We start from the raw sequence: 19,819 nt of genomic DNA, 5'->3' as shown, positions 1-19,819 counted from the left end.
ATGATAGAGACCACCTGCTCTTCTCAAGTCTTCCCAGTCTTTTCCTTCAGCAACCTGAAGTGGGGTTGGCCTCTTTCATCTCTCTCAAAGCTGGAAATCAACTTGACACCAAAAGAAAACTTAAGCTTGACCAGTCCCAAAAGGTGGACCCTGAGAATTAAAGTTCTCTGTCTTTTGCCAACTCTTTCCTGCCCCTTATTTAGGCCCGGGCCTTTATCTCCACCAATAGGAGAGAGGCTCCTGCCAATGGGCTTTGGGATGGGCTTGTAAGATACAGCTCCATACAATCAGAAGTTGGATAGGAACTCCAGCCCCATCCTCTTTCCACTTCCTCACTATGCTTTCTCATTATTAGTAAGCTACTAAAAATGGCACAACCATAAATTGTAGATTTCTACTGTATAGTAGTATATATTATATTGTATTATAATATATAATTATATTATACATTATATTGTATAGTATTAAAGTATCTCACACTGTAAGTCACTTGATCTGTGCTACAATTTGACTAGGGGATGGTGGGAAGTGGATGTAGGGTATGTAAGTATTAATATGCCCATTTTACAGATGAGGAGACTGAGACCAAGCAGGTGCTATTATCACCATTTCACAGATGAAGAAATTAAGACTCAAAAACAGGAAATGATTCAGGAAACCTGAGCTAAACCCCAGCACTAGGTGGTGAAAGGACAAGGGGAAAGAAGGGAAGATCTGGCACCAGTGGGGGGAGTAATTACCAGAGGGTTTCCCTATTTGTCCAGAGAGTGGAAAGCTTTGCCTCATTGTTGCACTGTAGGCAGGGAAGGATGCCCAGTTCAGTGGTTATGGCATAGAGTGACTTAGCCTCGATCATTTCAAAATACATTGTCTTTCCCTTAATAGTCTTACCAATCCATTCTTGGTAGTTCACATGACCAAGTGTTCTGAAAATAATTCTCCAGCACCAGTTTTTCCAACTTGAAAGTGCTGAATCCTGCTCTCCCCCCCTCCCCAGCCATCCCCAAAAGCCTCTGAGGAGGCGGCTTTGGCCAGGGCCCCCTCAGTAATCCCAGCATTCCACAAAGCTGAATGTGACAACACTATGAGGTTTCCAAGGCGTTTGGAGAGTACCACTGTGTTCCCCACTGGAGCAAACTGCCCCGCTGACTTCAACTTTCCGGAGAGAGTTTTCCCTCCTTATGGCCTGAGTGAGTTAGAGTGAAACAAGAGAATGACAGGCAGCCATACAAATTCCTCAGGCCCTCAGAGATGGGGAAGATTTTCCTAGAAACAAGACAGCTGACAAAACGAGAGAAGCTTTTAACTTTCTCTGCCACAACTGGCCAGAACTGATTTCTCCTTCTTTGGGCAGGAGGGAAGGAACTCTGCAGAAGGAAACATTGATTGAATTTTCATCTTTCCAAGACCTTACTTGTATGATTTTGAACAAGTCCCACTTCCTCTGGGTCTTCATCTCCTCATCTGTAGAATGAGAAGACTGGTTAGATGAGACGACCTCTTGGCTTCCTCATATCTCTGATGGGAATGGATCATTTTTATCCATTTTTGTAACCCCAGAACTTAATATGGTGTCTGGCATATAGCAAACATTTAATAAATTCTTGTTGCCCAAGATCTATATTCTTTCAGATCAATATTCTATTTTTAAAGTGAATAAGGCACAAATACCTCTTCTCCCATTGACTCATTCCTATAGTTTCTTTATTTTTTAAATATATAAAACAAATTTTACCATTTTTTTAAGTTTTGAGTTCCAAATTCTTTATTTTCTTTTTTAAAAAAGGAACTGACTTGTTAGGTAGTAAGCTCCCCATCACTAGAAGTATTCTAGGCAGAGGCTGGATGCCTACCTGTTAGGAATACTACAAAGGTGATTCCTGTCTGGGGTGAAATCTTGGGCATTTGAGACTTTCTTGTAACCCTAAGATCCTATGGTTCAATAATATAACAAATAAACATTAAACTACCTGTTCTGTTAAAAACATGATAGACACTAAGTAAATACAAAAAATGATGTTAGTGTTGAAGACAGCATTAATAATAATAACAGCTTCCTTCTACATAGAACTTAAAGGGTTTCAGGGCAACTAGATGGTGCAGTGGATAGAACACTAGCCCTGGACTAACAGAAGATCTGAATTCAAATCCAGCCTCAGACACATACTTGCTGTGTAACTCTTGGGCAAGTCACTTACCCCAATTGCCTCCTAATAAAGAAAAATTAAGAAAAGAAGTTTTTCATTTAACTGCCCTGAGATTTGGCTCATTGTCCTCTGTCTTCTTTCTTCTCTATTCACTCTCCCTTGGTGATTTTATCTATTTCCATGACTTTAACAACAGTTCTATATAAACCAGTTCCATTCACTATCTCCCTAAGGTTCCAGAGCCTCATTTTCAGCTGTTTGCTGGATATCTCCATCTTAATGTTAGCTTTTCATACTCAGCAGGTCAAAAGCTGTACTTCTTTTCCCTTCCCCTAACTTTGTTATTTCTCCTAATACCACTCTGCCCCTAGTCAACAAAGTTGTTATAAGCCTTCTTGGCTTCTTCTCCCTTCTTCCACTCCCTTCTCCACCCCAATTAGCATCCAAGAACCATTATTTCTACCTCCATGATATCTCTCACTTTTGTCCCATTTCTCTTGTCCTACTGAACCTCTCTTGTCCAAGTCTTCATCCCTTCTACCCGCCGCCCATTACATGGGCTCCCAGACTTGGGCCTTCCTTTCTCCAGTTCATCTCTATCACACTGATGCCAGTGCAATATTCCAAATACATAATTCTGATCATACCACTCCCTTACTTCAAAACCATCAGTGACTCTCCATTTCCTGCCAAATAAAGCATCAATTCCTCACATTTAAGACGTCCCCCAATTTGGACCCACCCTACCTTTCTAGCTTTATCTCATATTGTTCCTTTCAGCCCTTGACTTCTGTATCTATGCTCTCAAGAACCTTCCATCTCTGATACTCTATATTGTATGTTCTCAGATTCCTTTCTGCCCTTGGTTTCAGGACTTTTTCAGCTATGACACTCTATGAAATAGAACACATCAAAAAGAAAGTATCAGCTGTGCCATCACACAATGCCCAATGGAAAGACCTGGGCATGTACAAATTCCCATTGTACCCATTAGAATCATTTTTGTAAAACCAATGGCTTTGTTTGTTTAGTCTCTTGTGGTTTGTAGGACTAGCTGTTTATCTTTTGGGAGAAAGAAAGCATTGCACAAGTATCTTAGAAAAGTATTCTTCAAGTAGCAAACTCAGCTCTTAAGAAAGAATGAGTAGTGAGGGCTCCAGCAGAGTGCTAGGATGCCTGGCTCCTTCTGGATGGAGATTCTTAGCCTAATCAGAAGAAAGATTCTCAGTTTTTTGAGCCATGAGATCCTTCTGTTGTTAGGCTTATTTTATAGCATCCCTGAAACAAGTGCCAGATTTGTAGGTAACATTCACAGGCATTTATTAAGTACTCACTAGGTCTGGCAGTAGGATCAACACTTGAGTACCTACCAAGATAAACAAGATGTGGTTCCCATCTGCATAGAGCTTACAGCCTCTTAGGGGGTGATTAGACATGTTTACAGATACATATAATTCAAACCAGAACAGGATAGGTCCATAAGAGGAGAATCTAATACTAGGAAGGAGGTAACATTTCTAGATAAGGAGATTAGGGACTTCTCCACGGAGAAGGTAGCATTTGAGCTGGGCCTTCCAATTATCAACAGACAAAGATTTGGGGTAAGACATCCCAGGCATAGGGAATGGCTTGAACAGCGGTAAAGAGGAAGGAAAGTATTGAACAAGGCAGACCAGGATTTACAATCTAGTTGGAACCTGCTAGGCAGCATAAACCTAGCAGCTACAGAAACAGAAGACTGATTGTACAGAAAAGGATTCTAATATAGGCATACCTTGGAAATATTATGGGGTTCGGTTCCAGACCACTGCAATAAAGTGAATATTGCAATAAAGCAAATCACACGAATTTGTTCGGTTTCCTGGTACATATAAAAGTGATATTTATACTATACTGTAGTCTGTTAAGTGTGCAATAACATTATGTCTAAAAAAATGTATACACATTAATTTAAAAATATTTTATTGCTAAAAGAATGGTAACCATCATCTGAGCCTTCAGCGAGTGACCATTTTTTTGCTGATGAAAGGCCTTGATCCGATGTTGATAGCTGTTGACTAATCAGGGTGGTGGATGCTGAAGGCTGAGGTGGTGATTTCTTAAGATAAGAGAGAGAGAGAGGGAGGGAGAGAGAATGGTGATATCATCTGAACATATGCAATGTTTATCAATTAAGTTCTCCATCTTACATAGGCACAGTTTCTGGTGCCCCAAAACAACTACAGCAGAAACATCAAAGATCACTGATGTCACCGTAACAGATGAATAATAATGAAAAAAATTTGAAAAATTGTAAGAATTACCAAAACATGACACAGAGACACAGTGTGAGCACATGATGTTGGAAAAATGGTGCCAACAGACGTGCTTGACACAGGGTTGCCACAAACTTATAATGTGTAAAAAATGCAATGCCTGTGAAGTGCAATAAAGTGCAAAGAAATGAGGTATACTTGTATAGACAGGCAGTACAGTGGATAGAGTGTTGACTCTGGAGTCAGGAAGAACTGAGTTTGAATTCTGTCTCAGACTAGCTGTGTGACACTGGGTAAGTCACTTAACCCATCAGCCTCAGTTTCTTCATCTGTAAACGGGGGATAATACTTACCTCCTATGATCCTGGTAAGGATAAAATGAATTAATTTATTTGCAAAGTTTTATAAACCTGAAAGATGTATATAAATGCTAGTTATTATTAAGGCAGAGACTCTTCATACACTGCTAGAAATTGAAGGGGCTTTTTTTGGGGGATGGAAATAGTTTATTTTTAATCATCCCCTGCCACATTATATGCACTAGCTCTGATTTAGAAAACAAATTATTGTCGATTTGCCAGTCTGGTTCATCACAAAGTGGTACAGTATATACATACATATATATGCATATATATATGTATGTATGTGTGTATGCATATGTGTGTGTGTATATATATTATATATGTACTTTAAATTATATATTAATTAATTTAATTAATTAGTTTTCAGTTTTCAACAATCACTTCCATTAGTCCCCTCCCTCTCCCCTCTCTCCCCAAGACAGCTTGCAATCTTATATGAGTTCTACATATACATTCTTATTAAACACATTTTCACATTAATCATGTTGCATAGAAGAATCAAAACAAATAGGAGAAACAATGAGAAAAAACAAAACATAACACAAGAGAAAATAATCTGCTTCATTCTGCTTTTCCCATTCCATAGTTCTTTCTCTGGATGTGGATGGCATTTTGCCTCAAGTCCTTTGGGAATGTTTTAGGTCCTTGCACTGCTGTGAAGGGCTTAGTCTATCAGAAACAGTCCTCAAACACTGTGGCTCTTGCTGTGTACAATATTCTCCTGGTTTTGCTCACTTCACTCAGAATCAGTTCATATAAGTCTTTCCAGGTTTTTCTGAAGTCCAACTGTTCATCATTTCTTATAGCACAATAGTATTCCATTACATTCATATGCCACAACTTGTTCAGCCATTACCTAATTGATCGATTTCTAGTTCTTGGCTACCACAAAGAGTGCTGCTATAAAAATTTTTGTACATGTGGGGCCCTTTCCCATTTTTATAATCTCTTTGGGATATAGCCCTCGAAGTGATATTGCTGCATCAAAGGGTATGCACATTTTTGTAGCCCTTTGGGCATAGTTCCAAATTGCTCTCCAGAATGGTTGGATCAGCTCACAGCTCCACCAACAATGAATTAGTGTTCCAACTCTCCCACAACCTCTCCAACATTTATCATTTTCCTGTTTTGTCATGTTAGCCAGTCTAATAGGTGTGATGTGGTACCTCAGAGTTGTTTTGTTTTGCATCTCTCTGATCAATAGTGATTTAGACCATTTTTTCATATGACTATAGATAGCTTTAATTTCTTCCTCTGAAAACTGCCTGTTCATATCCTTTGACCATTTATCAATTGGGAGATGACTTGTATTTTTGTAAATTTGACTCAATTCTCTCTATATTTTTAAAAATGAGGCCTTTATCACAGGCACTAGTTGTAAATTGAATGGACTTTGGAAATACAGATTTTGAAAACATCAGAATATTTTTAAAAAATGAATGAATCTTAGAGATCAATACACTCATTTCTTAGGGAAACTGAGAAGAAACCTAGGGGAAAGCATGATGCAGTGGGAAAAACCCTGGTTCTAGAGACAAAGGACCTGGGTTCAAATTCTGCTCTTGATTCTTTTTACCTGTGTGACCTTAAACAGGTAACTTCACCTACACAGACTTTAGTTTCCTCACCTGTAAAATGAGGGGGTTAGACTTTGGGGTTCCTTCCAGCTCTACATTTATGGTCCAATGATAATTCAAGAAGACGAAGTTCATTCCAAAATCCCAAAGATCCCTGAAAACCAACAAGAAACAGTAGAAAGGAATGCTAAAGGTTAAACCCATTTCTGAGTCTTAGTACAGACAGCAGAGAGTGGAGAGCTGACACAGATTTAATAAGCAGGCAGTCTGGGTAAACCTGAGAATGCTCAGAAGAAACAGAATGATCTCCAATAAGCAGCAAAGCAGATTTACAGCCGCTGATCCCTGACAGGCTAGACAGACAAGGGCTGGCAGCCAGAGTGAGGCAGGGACCCATCCACAGATGCCCACAGCCTGTTGGTGCCTGAGGAACAGATGGAAGCTGGGTCCCTGGAAGGAATCCTGCCAGCTCTAATACTCTCTTCTTTGAAGTACTGTGTGGCACATATTAGTTATGCTTAAAAGTTCAATTGAATTAACTTTTAGTTTGTTTTTAAAAGGTTTCACTAATTCTCTAAGATAAGACACGTAGGATGTTAGATTCCCATAGTGGGGTGCCAGTGAATGCCCATCTTTGATGGCTCTTTTTTTTTTTTGAAGCACACTTATTTTACTCACCTGTGTATCAACCACCACATCTTGTTCCACATAGGCAGTCAATTAACCAAAAAGTATTTATGATGTGCCAGGTACTGGGGAATACAAAACCAAAAAAGGAAACGGTCATTTCCCTCCGGGAAAAATAATATATATACAAGATTATAGTGTGTGTACAAGCATGTATATGTATACACACACATATATAGAAATACACACATATATACACACAAACACACACATATATACTTTTTCAACCTGAAGACAAAGCGTACATACGTAAGTATAAACAAAAATCAACTCAAGGTAATTGTCAAGGGAGATCACTATCCTTAGGAAAGTTCTCAGGTAGATAGAAGGTGTTACTTTAGCTGAGTTTAAAAATGTTCTAAGAGGCAGATGTGATGAGAAAGTGCATTCCAAACATGGAAGATAGCCAGTGTGTGAAGACGGCATGAAGATCTGAGAGAGAGCCTCATGTGTTAAGAACAAGAAGACCACTTTGATTACATGAGGCGTTGTAATTTATAACAATGTTAGAAAGGTAGATTGGAGCCTGCCCAACATGTCACCATGTTCCTAAGCTTCTTTCATCTTGGCATCCTAGGAACCATCTCTTGTGAGTCTTTTCTGGGATGACAGTCCCATACGAATTTCCTGAATTAGAGTTGAGTCTGTGATTCCATACCTAGCCTCCTGAATAAAGGAAGTTGTACTCAGTAAATACTTGTTGAATGAATGAATGAAAAACATTTATTTAAGTGTTTACTATGTACTATGAAGCACTAGGAAGGAAGGAAGGAAGGAAGGAAGGAAGGAAGGAAGGAAGGAAGGAAGGAAGGAAGGTCAATTTGGAACACCTGATCAAAACTCCTCATTCAAAAGATGAGGAAATTGGGGCTAAGAGTCTCCAGAAACTTTCCACCCACTAGTTCTATAGATTTATCTTGGCTTCCTCCTACAAATTATACATCAGGAAATGACGAGAGTAGCTTCATTTGTGAACAATAATCATGTGATAAGTTCACATGATGATTTAAGTTAGGAGTTCATAACCTGGGGTCCACATAACCCCAACGGAGCTCTGATTAAATATCACATCTGTGAACTTAAATAGGAAAAAAAGTTACACCTTTATTTTAATTAACCTGTAATTGAAATTTAGTATTTTCTTCAAGTGTTTAAAAAACAGTCTAAGAAAGGATCCATGGGTTTCACCAGACTGTCAAAGGGGTCTAGAACACAAACAAAGGTAGAAACCCCTCATATAAATGACTAGAAATCATTTTAGTCATTCAAAGAACCCTTGCTGGAACTTCTGAAAGCTGTCCAGAAATAAGGTGGAAGAAGAAGAATGGAGGAGGAGGAGAGAGGATCCAAGGTATCCTTTAAGGCCTCTAGGTCCAAGCTGCTTGGATTTTGCTCACTCTTGTCTTAGTGACAGGATAAAACTCTTTAGTCAAGGCCACAATATCACAGATACCCTTTGGTTTCTAATCAGAAGTGGGAAGTCCCATCTCAGCTTATCTTCCCTTATGGGAAAGAGGTAAACTTCAAGATGACTCATGTCCATTGCATAAAGGGATTTAGGGAGTAATGTAAACATTTCTAATTGCACTTGGAAGGAAATGGGTGTCTGAGGAACACATCTGGACCCAGGTGTAACCCAGTTGCAGGGAGCAACATTTGGCACCCACGGTGGCCACTGCATGGCCTTGCCACTTAGCATTCAGAAACTCAGATCTGAAAAAGGAATCCTGCCAAGGAAACTATCTCTCAGAACACAGAAAAGTAGACAACAGTGGGTCTCCCTGCTGCCCTTTGCAGCACAAATGAAATGCAGGGTTGAAATAGTTCTTTTCCTTAGGTTCCCTAGAAGATAAGGAGTCAAACTTCCTGAGGATGTGCTCTGATCCCACCGCCCTGGCTCCTCTGTGCTTGTAAAAATATTTCTTCATAGATACATCTCTATTTTTCCATTAATAAAAGTATTTTGGGCTCCCAACAACAATGGGTGTATGTTACAAAAGAGTTCAGTCCTTCCAAGATAAATAGAACTCATCTCTAAGCTCTGTCACCTCTGGGCCCAGGGAAGCTGCCTCTGGGTAGAGCTAATGGGATTGTTCTCACCCTCCAAACCTAAGCTTTCTGGGCATTCATTTGGATCAGAGAAGGCATTATGTCAGTTTGCTTAACTAGCTGAGTTTGCAAACTCTATACTGAAGTGGCCTTCGGAAGTCTATCCCAGCCTGGTACACCCACAGAAGTAGAACCAGTCCCATACTTTAATAGGAATCCCCTTTTATGTTGTGTTTGTCCTTCATTCTCAAAAAGGACCATGACATCAAGATGATGACATGACTTGCAGTTGACTTTGATTTGAGTGAGGGAAGGCTGTGCAAGATCACCAACCTCACTTTCTTCTCCTGAGCCATCTGGGTCCAGTGGCCTGATATCCATCAAGATGACTGGAGATGGGCCAGAATCTAATGTGAGACCCTGGCCCTTTCAGGCTAAGGTCTTATCACATTCTCACTTTGAGATACACCCGTTCAATGTATAGGCTTCTTTAAGTAGTTACTCAAGGGATGGCCCCTTTGATAAAAAAAAAAAAATCAAACTGGAAGGGGAAGACCCTCAGGGTTCCCGGGTAAAAGAGAAACAATTACTATTTTTAGCCATTACATTCATTCCCTGCTAGGTGGGTGAGGATTTGTTGTCCAGTCTATTTGTAGCAAACTGGGAAAGAAAGGAGTACTGAGATCAGCAGGAATGTGGACCAGATTAAAGGGTGGGAATGAAGTTTCATTTTTATGCCCTGAACATAGCTTAATATTAGTTTGGGTTCAAGAGTTTTCCATTTTATCCTTTATTTTATATAAGTCTGTCCCTATGTCTCTGTTACCATGTGGTTTATTATCATAGAAAGGGAACTGAGGTAGATACAAAATTTAGTTACAAAACAGTGTCAATTTGGTTCACACAATTCTCACAATTCCCTCGGGTCATGGCACATTGTAAATCTTTAACAGAAACTTTATCTATCTATGTTGGGTTTCTACCTGTATATATCAAGGGACACGATTTGACTTGTGGTATATCCAAATCTCTCAATTACTTTGAGTTATAACAGGATTTTACTGTACTTAATATGGTAAAATGGGGCTCATAATAGCACCTACCTTCCAGGGCAGTTGTGAGGATCATTTGAGATAATATTTGTAGAACACTTAGCACAGAGATGACACATAGTGAACCCCATGTAATTTTTCTGACAAATGAACATCCATCCTCCACCTGGATACTTACAGTGATATCCAAGCACACCTAACAGTTTCCTTAAGTCAATAAGTATTTATTGTTTACTATGTGCCAGTCACTGTGATAGGTGCCAGGGACCCCCAACGCAAGGAAAAAGAAAGACAGTTCCTGTCTTCAGGGAGCTTATGCTCTAGCAAATTGTACATGGTAGATCTGCAGTTTCATGTGCATTCATCTTTTTTTATTGTGCTATGGAAATGTTTGTTTTGTTCCCTGAATTGAAAATAAAATCAGTTTCAAAAGTAAATAAATCAAAGTTTATGCTCTAAGGGGGAAAGACTATACAGAAAAGGCAGCTGAAATGTGGGGAGGAGGGGGAGGGAAGGTGCCCACTAGGGCCCAGTGGCAAAGTCCAGAGACTGATATGTGGAGAGTCTGAGCTGTTCCTTAAAATGGAGATGCCCGAAAGAACTCACCAATAAAAAAAAGGAAGTCACTAGGACAAAGAGTGATAGGAACCAAATTTATAAAATCAGAAGAGCCAAATCTGGCTGATCTGGACCCCTCTTCCAAATGGAGATTCCAGTAGGAATTCATTCGTAGGAAACTTAACTGGGGGTAGATGAGAAAAAGCAAAAGTTCAAGGATGTTTAAAATCCAGTCTTTTTCTGAGTATGATCATAGACTGATTCTCCCTAAAAGTAAAATCCATGCTGATCTCAGGGACTGGTATGAAAAAGGTCCATGGGAAAATAATGATGAGGATGATGACGGCTGATGTTTGTGTAGTCCTTTAAGGTTTGCAAAGTGTTTTACACATATTGTTTCATTTGACCGTTACAATAAGGATCACAACTCTGTGAACCAGATACTATTATTATCCCCATTTTACAGATGAGGAAACTGAAACCGATAGAGGTTAAGGGTCACATAATTAATAAGCATGTAAAAGAGGATTTGAACTCAGGTCTTCTTTACTATAAGTCTATTCTATCTACTTGGCTGCCAAAATGTGATCTCACTGCCTTTAGCTCTTCCCACTTTCCAATCCATTCTTCACAACAATGCCCACATAATCTTCCAAATTTGTGCCCTCATCATGAGATTCTTCTGCTTGGATAGCTTTAGTGGCTCAGTGCTGCCTATGGGGATAAAGAAGGATAAAATTCTTATTCTGGCCTGTAGGGCCCTCCAGCATCCTAGTTCAAAATTACTTTTTCAGGCTTTTCTCTCATTATTCTCTTACACACACACACACATACACATACACACACACACACACACACACACACACACACACACACACACACACATACACATACACCATCTTCACCTGTTGAAACCCTTCTTTTCCTTCAAAGACAAACTTAGGTGCTTTCCTTGATTCTTGCCCAGTACCTTGCACATTTGCAGGGGAGGGGGAAGGAAGAAGGGGAGGACCGAAGGGAGACATTGGCCTGTGATTTTGTTGGTGTATGGAGGAAACATCCTCTATCAATGCAGATCAGCAATTATTATAAAAGTATAATCTTAGAGATTTGTCTGAGGGGCACTTGGATGCTAAGTGATTTTCCATTGGTCACATGGCCAGTATTTGTCAGAGGCAGGACTTGAATCCAGGTTTTGCTGGGTCCAAGTGAGCTCCCTATCCATTATATCTTGCTGCCTCAACACAAAGTAGGTTATTAGTAAATGTCTGAGAATTGAATTGTATCCTCTACTCTCCCCCACAGCTGGAAGCTATCTCTTCCCTCATCAAACATCTGACTCTTTGTTTTGACTGTATCTTGGCCAAGGTCTCCCATTGCATCCTGGGCCATCTCTAGTCATCCTGATGAATATCTGGCACTAGATCCAGATGGCTCAGGAGGAGAAACTGAGGTTGGTCACCTTGCACAGCCCTCCTTCACTCAAAACAAAGTCAAGTGCAAGTCATGTCATCATTTCTCTGACGGCATGGTCTTCTTCAAGAATGAAGGATGAACACGACCATCTTGGTACTTCTCACATTCTACTTTCTACTATAGCTGTCTATCTCATTGGACTATAAGTTACTATAGTAACTATCTTGTTCCATCTTTGTATCATATTTGTGCATGCACATATTCACAGAACATTAAATATAGAGCTTTACACAGAGTAAGGGTGTAATGAATGTCAATTGAATTTAACATTGCCTTCTCTGAACACCAGGTCACAGGATCATAAGGATTTAGAGTTAAATAAAGTGTAGAGCATTATCCAATCTTCCCCATTTCATTTTGCAGACAAGAAACTGAGACCCAGAGAGAAATGATTTGACTTGCCCAATATCACACAGGGAATGAGAAATAGAATCTAGGTTTGAATCCTGGCCCTCTAATACTATTGCCCATCAATTAAAAGGACCCTTAGGAGGAAGGGCTTTGTGCACCTTGATGTGCTCTATAAATCTGAGATTAACTCATCTGGTTCCTCACAACAACTCTGGAAGGTGGATAGGGTAGTGTGATTATGCCCATTTTAGAGATGAGGAAACTGAGACTCAGAGAGGACAAAGTGTCTTATCCAAGGTCATCCAGTTCACAAGTAACAGAGTTGAGACTCAAATCTGGGTCTCCTAACTCTTAACATAATGTTCTTGCTCTGCCACACTTGCCTAGTGCTCCTTCTCCTTCACATGTCCGTAGCAATTATTTGTTGAATTGCTTCAGGTATCATCAGTAGTAACAGGTACCACTGGTAAGGTCTAGGACAAAAGCAAAGAAGAGAAAAAGGGAGAGGGAAAACAGTAAGGAAGGAGAGAGGAGAGAAAGCAACATGAAAGAAAGATTTAAGGTGGGAAGCAATTAAGAAAGATCACTCAGTGATACCCAACATGTATGAGGTTGTTTATGCAGAGGATAACCAGGAAATACTGTGTTTTATAGTTATTTGTGCTTAGGGTGTCATTCCTGTACTAGACAATGAGCTCTTTGAGTGGGACTCTTATATTTAAATTTGGTATCTCCTCCCAAAGAAGTACTATGGGTACAGCAGGAGTTTAATAAATGTTTAATGTTGTTGATGTTGAAGGCATTTTATTTTCCAAACCTACTTGTTAAAACAGAACTCTTTCAATAACAGGACTTTCCAAAGCTCGTTTAGAAGGAATGTTGATGGAATTCCCCAGCTTCCAGTCTAGATGGCACAGTAGATAGAACGTTGGACTTGAAGTCAAGAAGACTTGGATTCAAATCCTACCTGGACCAGCTGTGTGAATCTAGGCTAATCCCTTAACCTCTCCCAGTCTCAGTTGTCTCATCTGTAAAATAGGTGTAATAATAGCAACTGCCTCACCTGGTTGTTGTGAGGATCAAATGGCAAAGGACTTTGTCAACCTCAAAGCACTATGTAAATGCTTGTCACTATTATTAAGTGTCCACAACTGCAGATGCCCGTCTCTTAACTTTCCTTCCATCAGATGGGATGCAAGAACAAATAATGTTACAGTTAGATGTGGCCTTGCAGATAACCCAATCCAACCCAACCATTTCACAGAAAAAGAGATATCTAGGTATCTAATCAACCGGTAGAGATGGAAGAACAAGGCTAGAAAATCTGTCCTGCTAGGGAAATCCCAGTAGCAATGACTTCCAAGGCCTTGGAAGCATATTTCCTCTTTCCTAAGAAGATCATCTCTCCCTCTGTCTTCTCCTGGTTTTCTAGCCCCTGAATGCTCTTTTCAGACCTGCTTGGCTTCAAAAGCCAGTGCCCAAAGCTGAAATTGGCTTCAGAGAGCCAGAGGCAGTGACTGTACTCAGTGAAGGATGTTTACACTCAGGGATTTATGACTTTTATCTAAATTTAAACTTTTTGCAAGGACACTTAAGTCCTCTGCATTGGCTGTGTGGTCCGGATTCTCCCAATGTGATTATTTTTCATGGCTTTAACTCAATTTGTAGCCAGGCGGGCCATATAAAATTGCACTATAATCGGCTTTAGGAGCAAAACTAATTAAAAACTAAAATGGGAGGTATGAAGGAAAGCCTGGATCAGGGCCTTGTTGCCTGCCAAAGGTACTGGACTCAAAGCCTATAAAGCCAGCAAGTGAAACAGTATTGGGAAGAGCAGCTCCAGGAGCTTGGCCAGCCAGCCAGCCCTGGCCATTGTCTCTGGGCACTCCCATGCCTGCTGAGACAATCGGCTCTATCAGAGATGGACAAGGTTTGGGAAACCCATCATGCTACTGTTTATGAGGAAAGACCTGCTGTCAGAACTCAATTTTCTTCCCTCTGTGCCTTTTTCTCTCCACTCTTACCTTCTGTTGATTTTTTTTATCAAAGCAAGTGAGATTAATCTGAAGATAGCCCCACATGCCAGCTGCCCTGTGAGTTGCTTCAGTGGTCACATGCTGGCGAGCATGCCAAGGCAGGCACTGTGGAGTCTAGACTTACTAGCCCCTGGAGAATGTTATTGTCTGTCAACAGATCAATAAATATTCATTAAGAGCCTCCTTTTCTTGAGGCACTTTGCAAAGGATACAAAGAAAAAGAGCAAAGTCCTTAATAGCAAGGAGTTTGTACTATATCTAGTAAAACTATGCAAACGTATATTTTTGTTTTTGTTCAGTCTTTTCAGTCACATCTGACTCTTCATGACTCCATTTGGGGTTTTCTTGGCAAAGATACTGGAGTGGCTTGCTAGTTCCTTCTCCAGCTCATTTTACAGATGAGGAAACTGAGGCAAACAGGGTGAAGTGACTTGCCCAGGGTCACATAGCTAGTAAGTGTCTAATGACAGATTTCAACTCAGGAAGATGAGTCTTCCTGACCCCTGGCCTGCTACTTTATCCACTCTGCCACCAGCTGCCCATATGTACACATAAAAGGAAATATAAAACATATGCCAAGTAAATACAAGATAGTTTGAGAAAGGAGTCACTAGCAGCTGATGGGGACCATGTAAGATAAGGCACTTGAGATAAGCAAGTATGTATGTATATATGCATGTATGGCTTCATATTTGTATGTCTTTGTGGGCTTATTTATATGTAAATATATTTTACACATATCTATACTTACATACACATACACACACGGCCCAGACCTGTGTTTTCATTGGTGTTCTCCTGAGATCTAATCTCCCATCACCAAATGCCTGCTGGACATCTCCTCTTGGATATCTGATTGGTACTTCAAACTTATCTTGTCTAAAATGGGACTCCTAATCTTCACCTCTAAATCCCTCCCTCCTCCACACTCACCTGCTCCTTTTAAGAGCACTACTGTCCTCCTAGTTACCCAAGTATGCAACCTCACTCTTCACCTTTTTTTACCCTCTTCTCCAATTTGTTGCCAAATTGTGTCAATTCTGCCTGTTGTCTGGAACTGAACATAACATCTTTGATAGAGGATCCTCTCTCTGCCCTTACACAGCCACCATCCTCGCTCTGGTCCTCATCATTTCTCCCTGGAGACTACTAAAATGGTCTCTTAACTGAACCACTTGCTTCCATTCTCTCCCCTCTCCAATCCATACTCTCAATAGCTGCCAAAATAATCTTCCTAAAAGCACAGATTTTATTCTGTAGATTCTCTTTTGAATTACTCAGGGGGCAGAGCCAAGATGGCAGAGTAGAAAGATGTACATACTTTAGCTCTTCCCCCACAGCCCATAAAATACCTGTGAAGAAAGACTATCAACAGATTCTGGAGCGGCAGAGGCCATAGAGTGATGGAGTGGAGATTTCCAGCCTAGGGTGACCGGGAGGGCCATCAGGAGGGGTCTGTAGCACCTGACACAGAGTGGAGCACAGCACATCCTGGACCATGCAGTGCCAGGCTGAGCAGGCTTCTGGGGCGGAATCTCCAGCAGCAGAGGTTTACAGGCACCAACCCACAGGCACCAAGGTCAGCTTCAAAGGTCAGTGAGAGGGCTTTTTCACCTCCGTGACAAGGGAGCTGGGTCCTCCCCTAGCCTTGACCCCAGGCAGCTGCAGTGTCCATTGTTCCATAGTTGGAGCACTCAGGGTAAAACCTCTGGGGGAATTGAGCAGCTGATCTCAATCTCAGCCCTGAGTGGCAGCCTTGCCCCCACCTAAAGCCACTGGGGAATTGGGCAGCTGATCTGAATCTCAGTCAGGAGCCCAGCCAGTGAGTAAACTCCTCTCCCTTGACTGTGTCACCTTGGAGGAACTGAGAACTTACAGGTCCCCAGAGTATACCCTACTCTTGGCAAAGAATGCAAAAGCCAAGTAACTGGTTGGGAAAATGCCCAAAAAGGGAAAAAAAATAAGATTATAGAAGATTACTTTCTTAGTGAAACAGGTATTCTTTCCCATCCTTTCCGATGAGGAAGAACAATGTTTACCATCAGGGGAAGACATAATAGTCAAGGCTTCTGCATCTGAAACTTCAAAAATAAATATGTAATGGTCCCAGGCCATGCAAAAGCTCAAAAAGGACTTTGAAAATCAAGTAAACTACACATATATAGCCTATATTGAATTGCTTGCCTTCTCAGTGAGGATGGGTGGGGAGGGAGGAAGGAAGAGAAGTTGGAACTCAAAGTTTTAGGAACAAATGTTGAGAATTGTTTTTGCATACAACTGGGAAATAAGAAATACAGGTAATGGCATATAGAAATTTATCTTGCCCTACAGGAAAAGAGAGAAGATGAGGATAAAGGAAAGGAAGGATATTAGTAGGGAGGGCACATTGGTGAAAGGGGCACTCAAAATTTTGTGGAAATGAATGTTGAAAACTTAAATAAATAAAAATAAGTATTCATACTTAAAATAAAAATTAAAAAAATAGATTCTGTTTCTCAAGAATCTTCCAATGACTTCTTATTGCTCCTAGGATAAAACAAAAATTCTTCTTCTTGTCATATTAAAGTCCCTCACAATCTAGATCTTATCTCCATTTCCAGACTTATTTTGCATTATTCCCTTTTATACACTTTACATTAAAGTCAAAATAATCTATTTGCTATTTTGTGCATTCAATGCAGCCTTTGGATCTAAGATGCAACAAAGTACAGCTCAATTCTCTGCTGCTTGTGCTAATTTTAGCCTGACAAGTAACCCCGGGAAAACACAGGTTCTCCATCAGTCAGCACCACACCATCCGCATGTGAAACCATCAGTTCCAGCAAATGGAGAAATCCTGAATGCAGTGGATAAATTCATTTGCCTTGGCAATATACCTTCTAGGGATGTCCACATTGATAATGAGGTTGACCCATGCATTGCCAGAGTTAGCTCAGTATTTGGGAGGCTCCAAAGAAAAATGTAAGAGAGAAGAGGTGTTAGGCTGCCTACCAGACTAAAGGGTTATAGAGCCACTGTGTTCACCTCATTGTTGTATGCCAGTGAAATCTGGATAGTCTACCAGTACCACGCCAGGAAATTAAATCACTTCCATTTAAATAGTCCTAGGAAGGATCTCAAGATCACCTGCAAGATAAAGTACTGGACACTGAGGTCCTTTCTCAAGCTGAACTGCCAAGTATTCAAACTCTGCTTCAGAGAGTACAACTCTCATGGGCTCACTATGTTGTTCAAATGATAAAAGTGCATTTGCCTAAAAGACTATTTTACAGAGAACTTACACAAAGCAAGTGCTCACATGGAAGTCAGGAGAAGCAATACAAGGACACTCTGAAGGTCTCTCTAAAGAACTTTGGGATCAATTGTGAGACATGACAGACACTGGCACAGGACCATCCAGCATGGTGTGCCCATATCAAAGAAGGTGCAGTACTATATGAGCAAAGCAGAATTGCAGTAGCTCAATAGAAACATGAGATGCACAAATTTTGGAGACATCTCCACTCCAAAAGTTCATATGAACTATTTATTCACACCCAACCTGTGGTAGAGCAGTCCAAGCTTGTATTGATCTGATCAGCCACAGTCAGACACATTGTGCTTTGACCCCAACATAGTGATGTCATTTTGGTCCTCTTCAAGAATGTAGGACAACCAATTTGCTATTCTTCAAACTTAACATTCCATTTCCCATCTCCATGCTTGTGCATTGGCTGTCTAATTGCCTAAGAACTCCCTGTTTTCTTCTGTCTCTTAGAATCCTTAGCTTTCTTCAAGCCTCAATTCAAGTGTGCTCTCCTAGAGCAAAGCTGTCTTGATCCCCTTAGTTACTTACGTTATATTCTTCCTCAATTATGTTGTATCACTGTGTCCCCCAGGAAAATGTAAGCTCAAGGGAAAGGGTCATTTTTCATTCTGGCTTTGTATTTCCAGTACCTAGCACAATGCCTTTTATATAGTAGACACCGAATAAATGCATTGAACTGAATTATTGTCCATTTGAGGACGTAAACTTTCACTTTGACACAGAGGATTTAATTTATCATGAAAAAAATACATGTGCCACAAAGAATGAGACTCTTTGGCATTAAAAACACTCAACTTTTATAAAAGACCCCATTCAAAAATTTGCAGTCTCCATCCATCATGTAAGATACACCCTAAACAGCTGCCAACCTTGCCTGTCCTTAATTTTACAGAAGAAGAAATTGAAGCCCAAAGAGGGAAATTGATTTCCCTAAATTCTAAGTACTATATGGAACACAGAGATATGTAAAATATGGAGCTTTTCTGGAGTTTACAGTCTAGTTAGAGAGATGAACTAAAATATAGGAAAAGTTAAACAAGGGAGAAAGAAAGGTCTGGCAGAATTGACACTGACTGTTTAGTCAAAGGACCTAGGTCCAAATTCTGGCTTCGGTTACTGATTAATCTCATTTTCCTCACCTGTAAAATTAGGCAATAGACCCCTCAGGTGCTGTCCAGCTCAAAAGCCTCTGAAACATGAGTTGAATGTGAATCTAAATCAAGATAAGAGATGTCACAGAATAGTATAAGCCAATGACTTAGACAAAACAAGTATTATGAACTCAGAGGAGAGTGAAGTCATTGGGAGTGAGGAAGTCAAGGAAGGTTTCCTGAGGAAAGTGGGAGTGGAGCTGAGCTGCAAATGATATATGGCATCCTTTGGCTAGACCTAGAAGGGGTGAGGCACATTCCAAAAGGAAGAGGCGGGACTATCATTGTCCAGGGAGGCATGTCCACAGGATGCTGCATAGGCCTGTTTGTTTGGAGCAGAGGCATTTGGAGGGGAGTAAGAAAGAGAAGTTTAGAAAGTGTGAAGAAGCCAAATGGTCCAGTAGGATTCTGGAGAGCCTCTTTCCTGAATAGGGCCATAAGAAGAAAGGATTGGCATTGTTGGCACTTCTGGGAACAAAGATGATAGAGTAAGCAGTAAATTACCATAACTCCCATATTCACCTCCAAACAACCATAAAATTGCACCACCAGACAAATCTTAAAGCAGCAGAACCAGCAAAAAGATGGAGTGAAAAAAACTTTTAGTCCATGAAATTTGGAAGATTGGCAGAAAAGATCTCTCTCTCTTGGGTAAAAGGGGAACACAGTTCAGGGCAGGAAGCAGATAGCAGAGTGGATCAAAACCAGAATCCTACAATATGTTGTTTATAAGAAGCACACTTGAAGCAGAGGGACACAGAGTAAAGGTAAGGGGCTGAATCTATTATGTGTCAGTTGAAGTTAAAAAAAA

General features: G+C 40.5%; 1 long non-coding RNA gene across 1 annotated transcript; it reads right to left on the bottom strand.

Moving 5' to 3' along the window:
- Positions 1 to 4,143: 4,143 nt before the first annotated feature.
- Positions 4,144 to 19,082, bottom strand: LOC140527218 (uncharacterized). The gene is made up of 4 exons (XR_011974722.1): positions 18,997 to 19,082; positions 7,020 to 7,093; positions 6,393 to 6,495; positions 4,144 to 4,245 (listed from the first exon to the last, which is right to left on the bottom strand). It is a non-coding gene; the product is annotated as an uncharacterized lncRNA (long non-coding RNA).
- Between the last annotated feature and the right edge of the window lie 737 nt (positions 19,083 to 19,819).

The sequence above is a fragment of the Notamacropus eugenii genome, chromosome 1, assembly GCF_028372415.1.
Source record: "Notamacropus eugenii isolate mMacEug1 chromosome 1, mMacEug1.pri_v2, whole genome shotgun sequence".
NCBI lineage: Eukaryota > Metazoa > Chordata > Mammalia > Diprotodontia > Macropodidae > Notamacropus > Notamacropus eugenii.
This window is presented reverse-complemented; position numbering and strand designations above follow the sequence as displayed.